This window comes from Anomalospiza imberbis, chromosome 3 (assembly GCF_031753505.1).
Source record: "Anomalospiza imberbis isolate Cuckoo-Finch-1a 21T00152 chromosome 3, ASM3175350v1, whole genome shotgun sequence".
NCBI classification, from domain to species: domain Eukaryota; kingdom Metazoa; phylum Chordata; class Aves; order Passeriformes; family Viduidae; genus Anomalospiza; species Anomalospiza imberbis.
Window position 1 is genome coordinate 91497311 of NC_089683.1, and position 17803 is coordinate 91515113.

A 17803-nucleotide genomic window follows, 5' to 3' on the forward strand; every position below is an offset into this window, starting at 1 on the left:
TGCCTTCTTTATAAGAAGAAAAGATTCTTAACACAACAGAGAAAGAAGGAAATCTCTTTTTAGTCATAGCTAGAAGCAAGCATTTCCTCCAAAGGTCAGAAAACTTTTCCTCAGTTAAAGAATATTTTTAAGGACATTGCAGGCTACTTGTACAAGTAATATCTGTTAATTTGCTCTATGAATTACACATATAATTTCCAATATTTATTATTTTATATATTTTGGCATTTTCTTTTGTTTCTCTGAGATCTCAGTATAGAGTTTTGGTAAACACAGGGATAAACTGGTGAAACTGGCCTCCTTAATGAGCTTTACATGACAGAGAGCAATGGGAAGCTCATCTCTTCATTAAAAAAAAAAAAAATATCATACTAGTTTACTGAACACATCTTCTAGGGCTGTGTGTTTGAGTTGGTGCTTGCCACTTGCTAGGAAGCACATTGCCATGTTCCAAAGCTGGCTAATCTTCTTACCTGCAGATCTAAAGTCACACAATATTCCATATTTTGAGTTTGAAAGAAAAAAAGAGGAAAACCATAGAAGAAGTGTTAACACACTTTAAAGGGACAATCCCCTCTGCAGCCCTCCCTTACATGAATCAGATCACTAATATTGGTATCTGAAAAAATCGAGCAGGATCTGCATAAATTAATTTAGGAAGAAGGATTATCAGGGTGTGTTGTGCTGGCTTGATCCAGGAGGTTTATATGATAGTGTGTGTTTTCTAACAGTGGCCAATGGTAAATATATTTTTTTTCTGTTTTTTGCACATGCCTTCCAGGTGACCATGCATTTGGAACTTGGGGAAGGTGGTAGAGGCTGAATTTATGTGTTTGAGCAGAACAGTCAACACCATGTCAGGGATATGCACGATGTCGTGTGTGAAAGCATTGGCACATTGTTCTCAGATGCATTTTCTGTCTGGGGGAAGAGCAGATATGGTAAAACTCTGGCACTGGAGAGCGTTACAAGCACCCTTGGAGCATTTGAAAGTCCTACTCAAGAAATAATTCTAAGGCACAGGTGGGCATCTAAGAGGACCAAAAGAGTAAAAAGCATGTTTATGGATCAAACAGCCTTTCTGGCTGAAAGGAGCATGGCACTTGCAGTGCCCCTGTATTTGAAGTGAACATGTAAGGACAAAGCCACGTGCTACAGAGAACTGGCCATGTTCAGAGTGATTGTACTGTGTAAAAGCAAAGTTCTCACAGTGCTGAGCATCCTTCAGGTGAATGTGCACCCTGTGCTTACACACGGCAGTATCTCTGCCATGGTGTGAGTACCCTTTAATGGCACCCTGGCCAGGGCAGGTTCAGCACATCCTCCTGACTCAGCACAGTGCCTTCTGCACCCTGCAGTGGGGCTTTCCAGCTCTTCATTGCTCCTTTGCAAATTCCCTCTCTTCCAGCAGCCTCTCTCATCTTTAATTATTCCTAAAGCTGCCTTGCCACCAATGGCTGTCCTATCTCTTGTCTGGGGTTAGGCTCATCTTGTGCTCAGACAGAAGCTTACAGGAGCTGCCATGCCCCTGGGAATTTGGGAAAGTCCCTTCTCTGTGTATTTAATTTCAACCTGTTCTCATCTCTCCTGTACATTAGAGTGCCTTTGGAGCAATGGATCATTCTTCTTCTGTGGTTGTAGAGCACCCAGTACAAAGGCTGCTTTTTCTTGGCAGAGGCCTCCCTCAAGTTTTTACAGAAGACCAAATGCAAGATATTAACTGTTAAGACTAGTGTAACATTTCTCTGCATGGGAAATGCTAATGACCTGTTGTCAGAAAAGGCACAGAAAGCTTTAGTCTGCAGTCGTTGCACACAGTTGACAATATTTCTAATCAGTTCAATAACTGAGTTTTGCTTTATTTTTTTAAAATGAATGAGGCCATGTATGCATGTATGCTGTCTGTCTATGTGTACCTCACAAAGTGTCACCCATGTCTGGGTATAAAATGTGTGTGTGCAGTTGTGTATGTAGTATTGACATGGATTACTGTATATTTTACTGTAGCCAGCAGCTGGATTGCAAAGGACAACCACTGGACAATTAAAAAGCATTCAGAAGGACACAGCCACAGTGCAATCATCAAGATATGCCAAAATAAATTAGCATCATGCAAAGATAGGCAATGTTTAATTCATACATCATGCCTATATTTAGCCATCTTATTATTTGCAATATAATCCATTCATTTATTGAAGGTTAATGCTAAGTTTTTCTCCTGGGCATTTTGTAGATGTGTCACAGGGCAGTGCAGCCCTTTTGATTTTCATCCACTAGCTGGGCAGAATTTGCTATAAAAATATATACGCTTGTGGGTGGGTGTGCACATTCAAGCTGGTCTGATGTAAGCACAATCAACAAAAATGGGGAGAATTCCCTAACCATTGTTGTGACACCCTCTGTCATTCCATTTTTCCAGGGAAAGGCCACAGGTGAAATACTAATGTTGGCTTATGAAAGAACAGTTTCACTACATTCATAAAGAGACTGTTGTTGATTTTGCAAAGGTGCACATAAGGAACAATGACTGAAGAGAAGGCAAATCACCACTCACTTTGGGGGCACTCTGTGAGATGGTGGAGGAGAGTCTCACAGGGCACCACAGAAAGAGATCCTTTGAAAATGATATGAAATGTAGGAAGAGGACTGAGCAACAGGAGGAAAAGCATCAAAACAGCAGTTTGATTGGAGACATTAAAAGGTGAATATCCTGAGACCATATCTGGGAAATGATGCTTGTTCTGGTGCTGATGTGACCAAAAGTAGAGCTGGCCTAATTGAATGGAGAACACGAATAGCCTAACCAGGCTGAACAGGGTAAATTAAACTGTTATTCTGCACAGAAACTGGACTGGATTTTGTAGAAATTTAATACATTTTTGACAGGGTTTTGAAGCAATGTGGTTTGGAAATAGTGACAAGATTTTGAAGGAGAAATGCTTTCATATAGATCACACTGTCTAGGGATACGACTGGTGCCAGTCATTCTGATAGCTACGCACAAGAGAGCCTGGTTTTCAAAGGTGCTGAGCACACACACACAGGTCTTGTTCACTTCACAGGGAATTTTTTTTGTGATACTCAACACTCAAATATTAGGCCCTTGGTTTCTGACCATTAAGAAACTACAATGTTATTGTAAATGAGGAAGGACAAATTATAAAATATTATCTAGGGAGAAAAAACAGTAAGCCTTTTTGGAAACAAGATGAGACCTTTCATACAGAAGAAAAAGCTCAACATTGTAGAATTATCTTGGTAGTTGCACAGCTTAAAAATACAGAAGAGGAAAGGTGTATCTGTAAAGCTGGCAAAACATGGCTGGTCGGATGACAAATCTGTATTTCTACATAGTTTGCCAACATTAGGGGAGGTCTTGAAAGCGAAGCTTTCATTGGCATATGAGACTTTTGACTCAGAGGAAATCTGTACCCACCTCTTTTGAATGTCTGTCTTCCATCTCTCTCTCATCTCTGTTGGCCACATCTTTTATCCTGTCTAATCCTACTGGTGCCCACCAGATTCCCAACTCCTTGGTTGTTTTTTGTGACCTTCCCTCAAGATATTGGAGAGCACTGTGTGGTAGGTGACATTCTTGACAGAGTTAATGAACCTTTCAGGTAATGGTCATAGCAGTGTAGGAGATCTCCTGCACACAGTGATCCTTCATGATTCCTCAATTTCCCTGAAAACAGATTCTTCAAGGCAAAGTTTTTGCAAAGATAGAAGTGCGTATCTCACAGTGGGAGAGAGGAAAGGTTTGGAAGAAAAGTATCTACTTCCAGGTCAGACTGGAAAATCAAGTGTGGGTTTTGGTACAAAAATAGTCCCTTGTCTAGAGCAGAAGTGTCAGCAAGCTAAGGAAAGGCTGGGAACAGTCTCTCTGAGTTGGACTGAACTATGCTGGTCAGCTGGACAATTTTAGAGAAAAGAGTGGCTGGTGCCTCTGGAGCAGACAAAGGAGTCCTTTGGTTCCCTTGGGCAGAAAAAAAACTGGGAGGGCTGGAGACTGGCATCTGCTGCAGCTGAGCCAGTAAGGGCTGGGTGTCACTTTAACATCAGCCAGCCCAGTGGACCTGTGACTGCCAGTATCCACTGGAGCTACGAGTACTTCCTATTCCTTTTGCAAAAGTACATGTTAATACACCTATTTATTTATTCACTCTTAGACTTGCAAGCAGCATGACTTTAACTCCTCCATGAGGAGACACCGACGCCTGTAAGCACCGAGTGAGGGGAGTTAAGTTCTCCGGTGTTGGGAGGGGAAAGGATGTGTAGACTTCCATGGGAGTTTTCACTCTCAGATCTTATTTAGTTCTTATTTCCTTTTTGGATTGGAAAAACCAATACTGTCAAAGTTCTTTCTCCACAAACTGCCTGTGGCTGCCTCAGAGATGATCAGCTATAGTTGTTTTTTTGTCAGATGGCTGAAGGAGTCTGCACAGATTGCTGGAGAAATGAGTAAAATCCCAGATGCACTTATATTCCTTATACAACCAACTACATAAATGTAGTACCCATAAAAAAGTAGAATAAACATAACAAGTGAGCTTGAACTCATTTATAGCTGTTCATAATTGTAAACTATTTTGTCAACATTGTGAAGTACAGCCCAAGGATTTTTTTTTTTTCTTCAGAAAGACCAAATGAAGGCACCCAATCCAGAGTAACAAATACTGGGGAACTGCCTGGAAAAACTGAGGGATGTCTATGGTCGCTCCTAGCGGGTACTTGGATAAGGCATAAGTAGAATTGTATTCTACTCTTAGCTCTGCTATTAACCTTATTAAGTCATTTCAACTCTATGCTTCTCTTTCCATTGCCACTTTAAGTATCTATTTTTTTATTTTTTATTGCGAGTCCTTTGCAGGAGAGAACATCCATTACCTTGAGTTGGTACAGTAGCTAGGAGAACTGGGCCATAACATCACTTGCAGCTTCCTCTGTTGCTAGAAACTTTCATGACAACAAATTTCTGAAGTTTGGAGAAAATCCAGTTTTTCTGACTCACAGTGGAATTATCCTTAAAACTCAGAAAGGCAAAACAAGTTTTGGGTACTCTTTTAATATTTTAAAATATTTTTAAATTTAAAAAAAAATATTTTTTTTTACATTTAGATGAAAATAGGCTTCCTTTACTCCTGCTGATTTTTGTGAAGCTGGAACACAATGGGTAATATTTTTGTCAATTACACTGATGCAACCCACATCCATTTCACCTCCAGTGATTTATGGCTTTATGTCTGCAGGTTGCAAGGCATCTCTCCTTGAGCTTGGTAGTTAGAGGCAAAGCTGCAACTCCCTCTGCCTTGGGATTTAGGTCAGAGTCCACCCATCATGAAACAGAGCCTGACCCAGTGTGTTTAAAGCAAATAGATGGAGCAAGTACTGCTAGACCACACCATGGAACATACTAATTGCCTTCTGTGGACAGATGATTTGACCTGCTGTCATGACTTATGCTGTTTTGAAGCAGCTGCTGAGTTTTGGTCGGCCCCAGGGAGAGAGAAGTGGTTCTTTAAGGGAAAAATAATTCTCTTAGGCTTCACCTTATCCTGCTTTCAGATGGACTACATTACCTGCCTCAGAGCAAGGATAGAGTAATTAGTAAAATAGATTTCAGTCTGATGGCTGGTACAGGTAGAGGAAAGGAATAGCAGAAAGAAGATGGGTACCGTGTTCCCTTATACAGACTACAACACAAAGCAAAAAAGGTACTGATAGCTGTAGGGCAGGATATGTTTCTAATCAGGATTTAAATCCGGAATGAATGGATGCCAGTAATTCATTGCTCCTTTCCTACTAATTAACAGAGCGTTTTACAGCACCCTCTAGAGAGCCCAGCCAGAGCACTGTTGTACTATGTATGCTTCATACAGTTCTCTGCTATCTCTATTATCTTTTTGTAGGGAGAGGGGCTTTTTCATAATTTGACATCAAAGTGCTTGGAAACAGCTGAAATTAGTTGTTACCTCAGTAGGCCAGCTGGTTCTGAGGAGACTGGTGCTCAGTCTTAACTTGCAGTCATCTTGTTTTTCTGGTCCATCTGAAAGTTACTTTAATGTTTAATTTACTTGATCTAATGCTCACAAGAAACAGAGAAATGGAAAAAATCTGGTAGAAGAGGACTAAGGAATTGAGGACAGGAGTGAGCAAGGAATGTTTGTAAGTAACAGGTGTCTGCTTCTCTAAAAATGCCTCACTGCAGGAGGGAGTAATACTAACAAAAGTATTTCAATTTCTACTTGGTTTTGCATGGCCGAGAGCTTGGCTATTTAACTTGGTGTAGGAAAAAAAGGTTGTGGTATGTGTGCAGCCACAACGTAGCTGAGCAGCAGTAGAGCTAGAGCATGAAAGAATGCTTAAATGAAAATAAAAGGATCTGCCTGTAGATCAAATGTAGCATTTGTACAGAACCCTATTCAAAATGGATACAAATCAGTATCCTCAGTTCCTCAGAATTATAGGTGAATCAAAGGAAAATTACATCCAGAAAGATAAAGCAATCAACCAGCAGCCTTACCATGTGAGAGGCAGAGATGCAACTTTGAAGCTTTCCATATGTCTTGCCAAATAGCCAGATGTTGCAGGTGGAACAATGTCCTTTCTGGCTTAGCATCTGGTTCCTGTCATTCTGATCCATAGAAAAAGGAGATGAGGAAGGATGTGGTAAAAATCATTTTATAACTTCATTTAAGAAAAGAGTGTTTTCTATTGCTCTTGTAATAAAATCACATTTGGAATGAGCATTTTTCTTCAGAAGTGGAGGCTATTACAGACAAATTAATACAGGATCTTCACCTTTCGCTGCAGTGTGCTTACTTTGTTGGATCTTGAACAACTAATTTCTTGGCCAATAAGAGATTATATAGCCCCAAAAAGTAACATAACCCAGAAAAATCACTGTTCTTCACATTTGATGGGAAGTATCAGCTATGTGTGAGAGCAAGGATTTGGGATTTATAGACCCTTGGTTCCATTCTTGACCCTGTCACTCACAGGCACTTTATGTACTCTAGATTATCCTCACTCTTTAAAGGTACAATGGTAAGCAGCTTCCTTAGACATGTGGATAAAATAATACCAATCTATACAAGGTCTTAATTAATATCTTTTTTTTAAGGCATGAAACAAGTTCAATTCCTGGTCTCCCACAATTTCTGCCTAGTCTTTACTGGTATTTCAGTTTTCCTTGAAGATGTGCCACCCAGATACATAAAAACAGAAAGCCAACCACATCCGTTGCTCTTCCTTCCTCTCTCATCCTCTCTCTTCCTCTCTGCACATAGTCCATCTCCAACAGGAAGAAAGACACAGTTGCTACTGTACTAGGACACTATAAAAACTACTTTGAAGAACTGATTATAATGGTTCTCCTTGAATTTACTCTCTTTATGACAAAGCCTCATTGCTATTAATTAAGTTACTTTGGTTGTGTGCTAATTTATATTGATTGGTTAATCTGTGTTTTTCTCTTACTTGAGTACTTTCCACCAAGAAGGCTGAGTTTGCAGCAAGTGAGAAGGGCAATACTGCTGGGGAAAAAAAAAAGACCTGTAGATTGAGGATATAATATCAGGTTCACAAAGAGGACGTTGCTAAGCAGATCACAAGGCAAATGACAGGAAATATGAGTACAAATGAGTTGATCACTCTGCCAGAATCCAATTTTATGTGGCTGCTGGATCCTTGTGATAGTTTACCGTGAAGGACAGAAAGCACATTCCTTTTGGGTTTTTTTTTTTCATGGTGTACCATACTTCAGGCCAACAGCAAAGTCTCAGTTTGAGGTCAGTTTTATTATTTTAATTCCAAAAATGTTTTATGTTACTTCAGAAGTTGTAAAAAATAATATTGCTCCAAACATGCCCCATGACCACTGGGAAGGGGCTCATGAAACTCCATATATGCAGCCCTGTAGGCAGTGTCACATGAAATACAATATGACATGGTAACATAACAGACACTGACAGGTTATCCAAGTGCTTCCAGCAAGAAGGAAAGTATCTTAGTACCACTGGCACATCATTACAGAAATTACCAGTGAGCTATTGTCTACTGTAAGTTTCAGAAGGTGCCTCTGGGGAGAGGAGGGGGTTTCTGAGAGGAGTCACAGACTCTCTGAGTTTGAGAGAGCAGATCCCACTGCAACTGGGCCATCAAACAGAGATTAGCAATCAATTAATGTGTAACAGTGAGAAAGCTGGTGACTGGGAGAATCCACAGCGATGCTTGCACAAAACCTTGAAAGGATTTCCTCTTATTATTTCAATGTCTTGATCACCAAAATCAGACTGATGTTCTATGAGAAGGACTGCTTAATGTTTCTTATCATTTCTGAAAGCAATTATTGCTGTTTACATCTGACCTTCTGGCCTACACAGTTAAAAACAGGTGATGTCCAAGGCTTCTGGCAGAGTCTGAGTGCTTTGATTATATTAGTGCAATCAACTTCCTTGCTTTCTCCTGTGTCTCAAAGGCCAGAGTTTTCTGCTTTGTTTTTTCCACTATTAAAATATTTGGGACTGTATCCCTCTGTGTTTATGCCCTATGGTTATAAATTTTTTTCACAGACTTGCCCTCAGGTCATGAGATGAGCCTGCCCAAAATTTTCACATCCAAATTTTTTCCTCCAAATTGGTGTATTTGTCTCTTATGTGTAATATCTTTCTCAGGGTATGAAAATGAGTCAGAGGCAATGAAGAGAATCAGACCCTATATTTGTACGTATTCCCCTATTTCAAAATAATACAGGACTGTATTTGACATCAATATTACTCACGAATTTCAGCAGTCTGAGAAATTATATTCACATGCCATTTATAGCAACATTTGCTCCAATTAAGCCTAAATCAACAGTCTCATTCTAGATGAGTTCTTGTGTGTTTGTGGGCTTTTTTTTTTTTTTCCTGAAAGCAGTTGGTTGATATCATCTTGCTTGATTTTTCAATGTGGCATGTAAAGATTAAATTAAAACTTGGTATGGAATTCTTTCTGGGTCATATGCCAGTCTGGCTGAGTAAAGCTTATTATTTGTCAAGAAACTTCCACAAGTGCTAAGATGGAGAGGTGGTGGCAAACTGCAGCTGCATAGTAAAATTTTACAGCAGAAAGAGAAGGGCAGTTGTGTCTTTCTGTCCAGGAAGTCATTCTATTTTAGTGTTCAGAGAGTTACATATTTTGCTGACTTCTGGCTCTGCATACTTTCCTTTTCCCACCTGGCAGACACTCACTTCCTTTGTACTTCTCTTACCCTTTCCACCCTGCGAGCTGCCTCCCTCCTCCCACTGTGTCAGAGATCCCGCGTGTCCCCCATTCCCCACATTCCCAAGCCTGCAGCTCTCCCTTCTTTTGATCCCAGGAACTACGGTAGTAAATAAACTCCTAGGTGACTACCTAGTTCCAGGGTACTAGTTCCAGCCACCCTATTCTGGGGGAAAGCAAACTGATGGATGTGGGCACCAGACGTTTCATTCCACTTGGCCTCTAAACAGAAAGACATCCGGGGCCTGTTTTATTTGGTCACACTGATACAGCTTGTGTGGCCATTTGCCCTCCCTCCCTTCCCAGCCCTGTTCTGCTATTTTAAAGGCCTCATGTGCCTCTCCCCTATGCCATTTAGTGCCGCATTTTCACAAATATCTGTTTTAGGCTGCATTATTAATACTTCTGAGTGCCCAAAAATCATAAGACGCTGCAGCACAGAGAATTATGTCATTGGCTTAAATATTGGAAGATTAAAAATAATACCTTTTAGACTCCTTTTATTACCTCTGAGGGATTTTTTGGCAGGAGAGGAGAGGTTTTAGGACATATTTTGGTCATGCTTCCAAGCTTTCCTCTGCATCATTGATAGAAATTACCTTTTTATTATTAAATGAGAGTAGAGATTCTCAGCAAATCATATGATCCCAGGAGTACTGTCTTTAACACTGATACAGTTGGCAGCAATAATTCAGAATAGAGGGATCTCATTAGCATTATCTCTGATCTTCTAGTTGTCAGAACTATAGGGATGGGGTCTTGGTCCTAAAGCTAACTTTACCCAGAACTACCAGAAATGCACCACCACAAACACAGGTTTAAGCTATGTTTGCATGGCACAGTGCAATGCCATGTAGAGACACTGCATTTTGGTCAATTAGAGCTAGTTTGGGTATCTTCATGTGGCACTCTATTTGTTCACTGGAGATATACTCATTACCTTCTTTCAGCCTCTGCCAGAGTTTTCCTTGTGTGGTATAATGAAGGGGTCCCTTTGTTCCATGTTTGCTGCTGCTGCAGAGGGTAATGGACCGTGTTCAGGCAAGCCTGCTGTACTGACCAGTGCAACTCCCAACATACTTGCAAAATAAATGGCCAAAGCCATTTAAATACCAAAGCATTGATTTGGGAGCTTAAACTTTGTGCTCCTGCTTTGAAAATTTAAAACTTCTGTGCAGCAGTTAAGAAAAAAATATGCTTGCATTTGTGCTCTTAGTAGTGGACACTGGAATATTTTTCCCATTTGGTTATCATCAGAGGGAATCCACATAACTGATCTCAAAGCTGAGAGGAACAGTTTCTCACCAGTGTGAATGGTCCCACTGTAAAACTTGATATTGAAAACAGGAAAGAATTGCTGGATGCTGATCTTCTCAAATATACTCTAGAAAAAAAAGGGAAACTGTTCAGTTAGACCTATGAAGTTTTACACCTGTTAGCTAGAAAACACCACACATAAACACATATATAGACACAAATAAAAGGAAATCAGGGGTAACCAGGGAATAACACCTTTCTCTCTTCAGATAAATGGTTGCATCTGAGCTATAGCAGCTTATTGAACCATGAAGTTAGTGAAGCAGGGCACATAATTCATGTTTCAGGCCATTAGAATGAATTGAGTCTCCACAACTTTATAGAAGCATCATCTCTTTAGCTCCATTTAAGCTATGTGCTCAGCCTCAGTGAATCCAAATATGAACTCCAGCAAACAGCATTTTCTCAGGAGCAATAAATACTTTCATGGTCATAATTTTAGTGATGGTTTCTTAAATGATGCTTTTGAGTCTTGGGAGAATGTAAATGGCATGAAATGCAGTAAAGACAACACAAAAAGTCCATGAAGGAAGTAAGCAATGGCAGCCTCTTTCAGGGATTGGGCTAAATCATCATACCTACAAAAAGAGTGGGCCTTGACTCCCACGAGTTATTTCTATCCCTTCTTTAGAAACACAATCATAGCAGTATCAGAAATAGCCAAACATGATCATGATTGCTCAGGCTCTCATATGGATAAGAGCTCAGGCTCTCCCTAAAAAGTGTATAAACCTCCTTGTTTCTAGCTCATTTTGGTGGATAAGAGGTCACCCCCATTGGTGAGCTTGTTTAGATGATGTGCTGCTTCATCCTGACATCAGTGTTATTCCTTCCTTAGACTATGGTTTTGGCCACTTTTGTATATTCACAGACTGTAGCCAAAGGCCCTCCTGTTGCACTATAAACAGCATCTACACATTTTTCACAATGGCTTCTAATTCATGTGACAAAATTTTGCTTAAGGCTATCCTTGGTGAGATGTTTGGTGAAGAACAGTAATATCAAGATTGGTTTGCTGGGTTTTTTTTTTTTATTCTCATGGCTATGCAATATGCAGGTGGCACTGATGAGTGTGCAGAGCCTTTGTGGTGTTTGTGGGGTCATGTTAGAGGGGGTAGTCAAAACTGGCATAGTGCAGGCTAGTGGCAAGGGCAGCAGAGGGTCTAATTCTAATAATAATTCTGTTTTCTCAAGCATTTGCTTATGTAGGCAAAAGTACCTGTCCCCTGCGTGTCAGTTTTTCTCGTGCAAAAGACTTGTTTTGTGGGGCGTTGTGAGAATTCAACCTGTTTACAAACTTTGGTGGGATCCTGAGAGGGGCAGATGCTGCAGAAGTGTGAGGATTATTTACACCATGCTGCCTGGCTGTGCTCTACAGAAGTGGCAGCAACCCCTAAGAATAAATCATTCAAAGTTACCTTGGAATTATGAAAGAGCAGGGGATACTTAGTGCACAATTTCATTAAGAACTGCGAGGGTAATTCTGGTATGTGGGATGATGTAGTGAAAGCTTGTATGGTCCACCATGGCATGAGAAATAAATGCCTTAGCCTAAAATTGTGACTTCAGATTAAAGTGTCACATGCAGTTATTTGGTTTCAAAACTTACTCAGAATGAAAACACATTTATTAGAGTAAGTGCAATCTATATCTGATAAATGGGAACACATCTGGTCCATATCCCTGATACAAACCCCTCAGTATTAATTATATTGATGGTTAAAGCTGAGGAGTGAGTTGAACATTATTTATAGTGATCTTTGCTAAGTAAATAATTTTAAAAATGGCTTTCTAAATGTAACATTTCCCTTTTAAGAAGCCCTACAGAATTAAAGAGGCTTTACAATGGAACATGAAACATATTGCAGAGGGAGAGACAGAAGCTTGCTTGATTAATGCGCACGATTATCAGCGATGCAAATCACTTTCACTTATTAAGTCTTGTTTAATATCCTAATGAAGGCTTCCTGAGCAGATTTGATAATTCCAGAGAAAGTGACTGTGAACTAATGCCCTTTCAACATGTTGAGAATGAGCAGTGCTATAAAGAAAACCTCATTTACTATAATTCCCACCAAATGTGGTATCCTTTTCTAGACTCCTACCTCACAGCAGGAGACAATTAACCTTTTCAGTGCCAGAAGTGATTCCAACATGTTCCAGCTGTGAAGGCCAGCAGGTCAGGCATGAATGAAGTTTACCTTCCTCTTTTGGTCTGAAAAACCACAATTATGCAAACATGTCAAGAAAGCCCTGAGCAGCTCTGAGCTTTCACGTGGGTTCTGCCAGCTCGTGCAAATGTGCTTCTCACCTTAGAGGAGGGATCTGCATCAATTCAGCAAAGCAGGGAGCCTCTCTCAGGGAATGCTGTGTATTGCTCAAACGATTTCAAAGCAGCTCTTTCTGAATGCACTGCAACAAACCAGAAGATTCCCTCACTGAATATCTGGGTAATAGACTCTTGCTGTTTCTAAGCCTGCACCAGTCAAATGGCTGGAGCCATGATGGTCTAATGATAGAAGAGAGTCAAAGTGTTTTGTGGGAGGTAGTGCCTTTTTTCCATACACCCAGTCTCACTTCTGAATTTGGAAGTGGTGGGAAGCAACGGAAAATGGAATATTTTCCCTTTCCCTCCCTTGACCCTGTCCATGCAACAGATGACTTAACGTTACCAGATTGTTCCAGAGCTGGGGTGGCCACACCTGTGCACCGGCAAAGGAGCTGTTGATGCAGTGGGTTGGAAAGTTCTTTACATGTGGGTGGGAGCTGGGAGCCCCCTGTTCAATTCCAGAGCTGTAAGCTTTGCCTTAAACCATGGCCTTTTCCAGACAGACCTGCAATTCAGTACTTTGCAGTTTCAGAGCTTTACAGATTCCCCCTTTAATTTAAAAGAACAAATCCAATGTCAAAGATATAAAGAAATAGCTTTGCTGAAGAAAAAAAGCGATTTTACTTGTGCTTATCTGGAGATTTTCCAGGAAAAACAAGACTCGTAGGTAGATTTGTTTTTAAAACAGCCAGTCCCTTGGGAAGGAAGCACCTGAGGGGGAGAAATTGAAAGGCAGCTAACCCTTAAGAATTTTATGAACATTTTTATTAGATCTGTATTAGGGCAAGGAATATGGATTGGACTGTGTATTTGTAGACATTGTCAGGAAACAAGTTTTCTAATCCACATGCTCATATAGGACAGGCTTTTAATACAGATTTATAATAAATGCAGTTTTGTGGGACAGATCTCCCACATGACTGAGAGCTGTCACATAAATTGAGACTGTAGGACTGGATTTGTGTCTTTATTTCTGTGTATAATGAATTGAGAACAGCATTTTAGGTAACTATAGGTGACATGATGGATCTCAAAGGTATAATCACATTGCAGCTGCTAATAGAGTGGCAGCAGTAAAAATAAGGATAGTTTAAGAACTTGCTTTGTTAATAAAAGGCACCCAGGTTGTACCAGTGTCAAATTGAGGGGGCTTTTACAGTTACCTTCTGAAGTTATGTAAAAACAAATTAATTATTGCAGTCCATCAATGAACCTTTCACAAGAAAAGCATTTCAGTATACAGCTGTATCATATGTTTAATTTAAATACAGAAAGTAGTCGAGACTGAAAAGCCCTCACATACTACAAGAGTGAATAAAATGTACATATGTTGTTGACTTTCAGGCATTAGCTGAGGTAAATTGTTAAGTAACAAAACTTTTGTGCACGTTTGTTGCTGTATGTGCTGGTGACATCCAAGTCTTGTGTTCACGTGAGAGAATTTCATGGTTTGAAATTCATCATTATTTCACCCAGACCAAATAACACATAAAAAGTCTCTAATGCTAGGACAAAGAAGAGGTATTGCTCAAGTCCTCTTCTTAGATAGATGGAAATTAAACATTTAAAGTTAAATAAGAAATATGAGATACTTTGGTCAGATTGCCTTCAAAGGGTGAGAAACAGCTGCTCTTTCCTTTTTTCTTTGACAAATCATTGTTTCAAAATAAAGTCATGTCAACACTTCTTTATTTTTATGAGAAAGGAGAAAAGATGATTTCCAAGCCAGTTCTCAGCCCTTGAAAAATGTTACTACAGAAAAGAAAAAAAAAATTATTTTCACAGCCTACGTCTTGAAAACTTTCCAATGGACCTGTTGCACATGCAACATTCTCTCACTTTCATTCTCTAGAGAGAATGAGAACATCCATAGAGACATGCACAACTCAGAGACTAAAAAGGTGTAACTGGAACAGTAGAAGGAAATCAGATGGGAGATGAAGCTGAGGAATGGAAAAACACATTTGGGGTCATATCATACCTACTAGTGTTATTCAGTTCCTAGATAATGGGCATAGGGACGTGTATTGCTAACTCTCATTATCAGCTGGTTCTGAGGCTGTCGCTGCCCCTCTGTTACCAAGTTTCTTGTCCTTGGAACCTCTCCGTCACTGTAGTTTAATTGGCTTGAGTAAACCCTGAAAGATTACTGCATTAGTAGTACCAAAGCACAGATGTATCCAAAAGAGTCTCTCCCCCTGCTTTGGGACCACCTGTGTGCTGGATCCAGCCTCTTGGAGCTCCTGGGAGCTGAGTTCCCTAAAACTAGCAGCGTTATTTTAGTTCATGCCTCCTTCCACAAGGGTGTGGCCACAACCCAGAGGGTTGTAGTGTGCTCTGATAGTTCTTTCCATTTTGGTGAAGTTGTTGATTGACAGTGTAGCAATTATCTGGAGGGTGTGGCCAGGTCTGTTGTGGGGCCCTGCAGTGTAGCTGGTGTCCTTCATCTCACTCAGTGCTCAACACGGTTCTGTGCCAAGTGTGGATAGTGGTGTATGAAACGTGCTAAGTTCTAGTGGTTGTTTTTTAAATTAACCATGCCTCTTTAAACAACAGAGGCATGTGGGAATTTTTATCTGCTGAATTCTTTCTCCACTATCATCATTTAATAACATTCATATGCCAACGACTCTTTTTTTTTTTTAGAGGCAGCCCTGTCTAGATGGGGCTAGACATTTCTCCCTCTTTTCCTTGCTCTTTGCCACACACGAGGGCATTTCCCTCTAAACTGATCTCATTCACACAGCCTGTATAATGAAAAAGTCTGCCTGGAAGAGTGCTCCTAAAAGACAGGTGTCTGTTTCCTAGCCCCAGGCATTTAGCAAACATCACAGAAATCCATACCTTAAGTGTCTAACACACCTTTAGTATGTAAAAGCATTTAGTACCCCCTGCCAACAGTCATAAGTAAGTGAAACCCAGAGTTGAAAAATAATAATATATTTCATAAAACTATGAAATTATAAATTCCCCTCCCTCTGTTCCCAATGAATCCCATGTAATCATTACAGAACAATTTCCTTTAGAGGCAGGAAATTTTTTACAAGGGGTTGCAATAAATATCTTTAACATATAGGTTACTGAGTGACTTAAAAGTATTGATGGTGCATTGTTAAAATTAAAAGTATTGGAACAGTGCAGTTCCAAAGTGGCCCTACTGCAGAAATTACTGTTGTAACTGACATCCATCCCAATTACACAGGAAGAGAGGCCTTGAGCTAAGGGACATGGAGTCCAATTTCCCTTTTAGGTAGAGAAGTGTTTGCTGCCTGTCCAGATGAAGGCACTTGTGGGATGTTGTAGAGAAATCACCCAATGTCCTGTACATATTGGGTGAATACAGAGAATAAAGGAGTCTCCATGGATACTAATCCACCATCTTCTATCAGACTATCCACACTGCTCTTTTCCTTCTTTTTTACCTTTATGAATACTGTGTTTCTGCATTCTTTCAGTCCTTTGTGTTTTAAAGTACCCAAACAGATGAACCCACTTTGTTGTCCTGCAGAGATTGGCTTTTCTTGGTGTTCTTGTCCTCTTATAGTATGGAATCATATAAGCATCTCCTTCCTGCATAGCACCAGCTTTCAGGAACTAGGAGTATTTAGGAAGACTTTGCACCAGTCACTACTACTTGCAAAGTAAAATTTCACCTAATTCCCTGAAAAATGGAGTAAAACATTGGTTGGTTTGGAGTAAATGTACCCTTGACTTTGGCCTTCCCAAGATTGTATAAAGGGTGTTTATAAACACTTGTGTTTGTTATTAATATTCCTAGCCTATTTTCTACAGAGGCTGAAATAAATCAGTGGCAAAGCACTAGATGATAATGATATGTATACACACAGACAAACTAATTTCCAGAGATTAAAGGAGAGTGAATTTCCTAGATGAACTGCAAATTTCACCCACCTGTGGGGTGTGTAAATATAGATATTGGGTGGGAAGCTGGTTTTGTTTTGCTACTGACGTGATGTAGTGATGAACTCTGACATGTTGCTGACTGTGGTTACTTGATAAGTGTAAGATGTGAAAAGCTAGCAATAACACTAGATGGTATCAGATCCCTAAAATAATATGTGTTTGAAGGTGTTAGGTATAAACGTGGCATTACAAAAATAAAAACAGACAAAGGCATAGTTTATTCGTAAAGGGAAAGAAACATCAGAGGAAACAGACCTTTCTTTTTCTGTAGAGTTTCAACAAGGAAATTGATCACTAAAAAACAACTTTAAAATCATGTTTAATATTCTGGTAAAGCCAAGGGATGTGCTGCCAGAATTTTAACAGGAAAAGTTTCTGAAAAGTGCGCCTCGTTCACTGCTGAACCTTGTGGTGCCACCTGAGTGAGACCATTCTCTTCCCATCTTTGCCTCACAGATCAGCAATTACTTGTCCTTCTTACTTACCCCCCCACTGCCTTTGCTTCTCTGTGGTACAACCTCCTTCTGCAATCAAGCCAGGACTGTTCCTAAAGAGAGAGCAGTGTTGGCCAGGACTCACCTCTCTTGGTTCTTAAGGCACGTGGAAAAAACTGTAAAAATATATTAACAAAAAAAAAAAAAAAAAAAAAAAAAAAAAAAAAAAAAAAAAAAATCTCTCTTTGCCTCGAATGATCAGACTACATGCATCTGTTATTGGTCCAAATCAATAGTCTTATTTGCACCAAATCCCTCTTGATTTCTTGTTTAACCAATTGTCTAAAGAGTGTGTTTGCTGGTCTCAGGTCATTCAGGCTAAGGTTTCTGCTGGTGTTCATGTGTTCACCTGTCTTCTGCTGTCATTTGGATGTGTCATGAGAGCATTTTCTAGTTCTTTCTGCCTTTGGGTGAATGATACCCTGTTACTTTTCTGCCCTTATGTTCCAGAGCTTGACTAAGTTACCATGCTCAG

The 17803-nt window shown here is 40.0% G+C and overlaps 1 long non-coding RNA gene across 1 annotated transcript; it reads right to left on the reverse strand.

Annotated features, from left to right (window-relative positions):
• Positions 1-354: 354 nt before the first annotated feature.
• LOC137471398 (uncharacterized) lies at positions 355-14205 on the reverse strand. The gene is made up of 5 exons (XR_010997568.1): positions 12893-14205; positions 12687-12796; positions 10570-10648; positions 6524-6634; positions 355-481 (listed from the first exon to the last, which is right to left on the reverse strand). It is a non-coding gene; the product is annotated as an uncharacterized lncRNA (long non-coding RNA).
• Positions 14206-17803: the final 3598 nt, after the last annotated feature.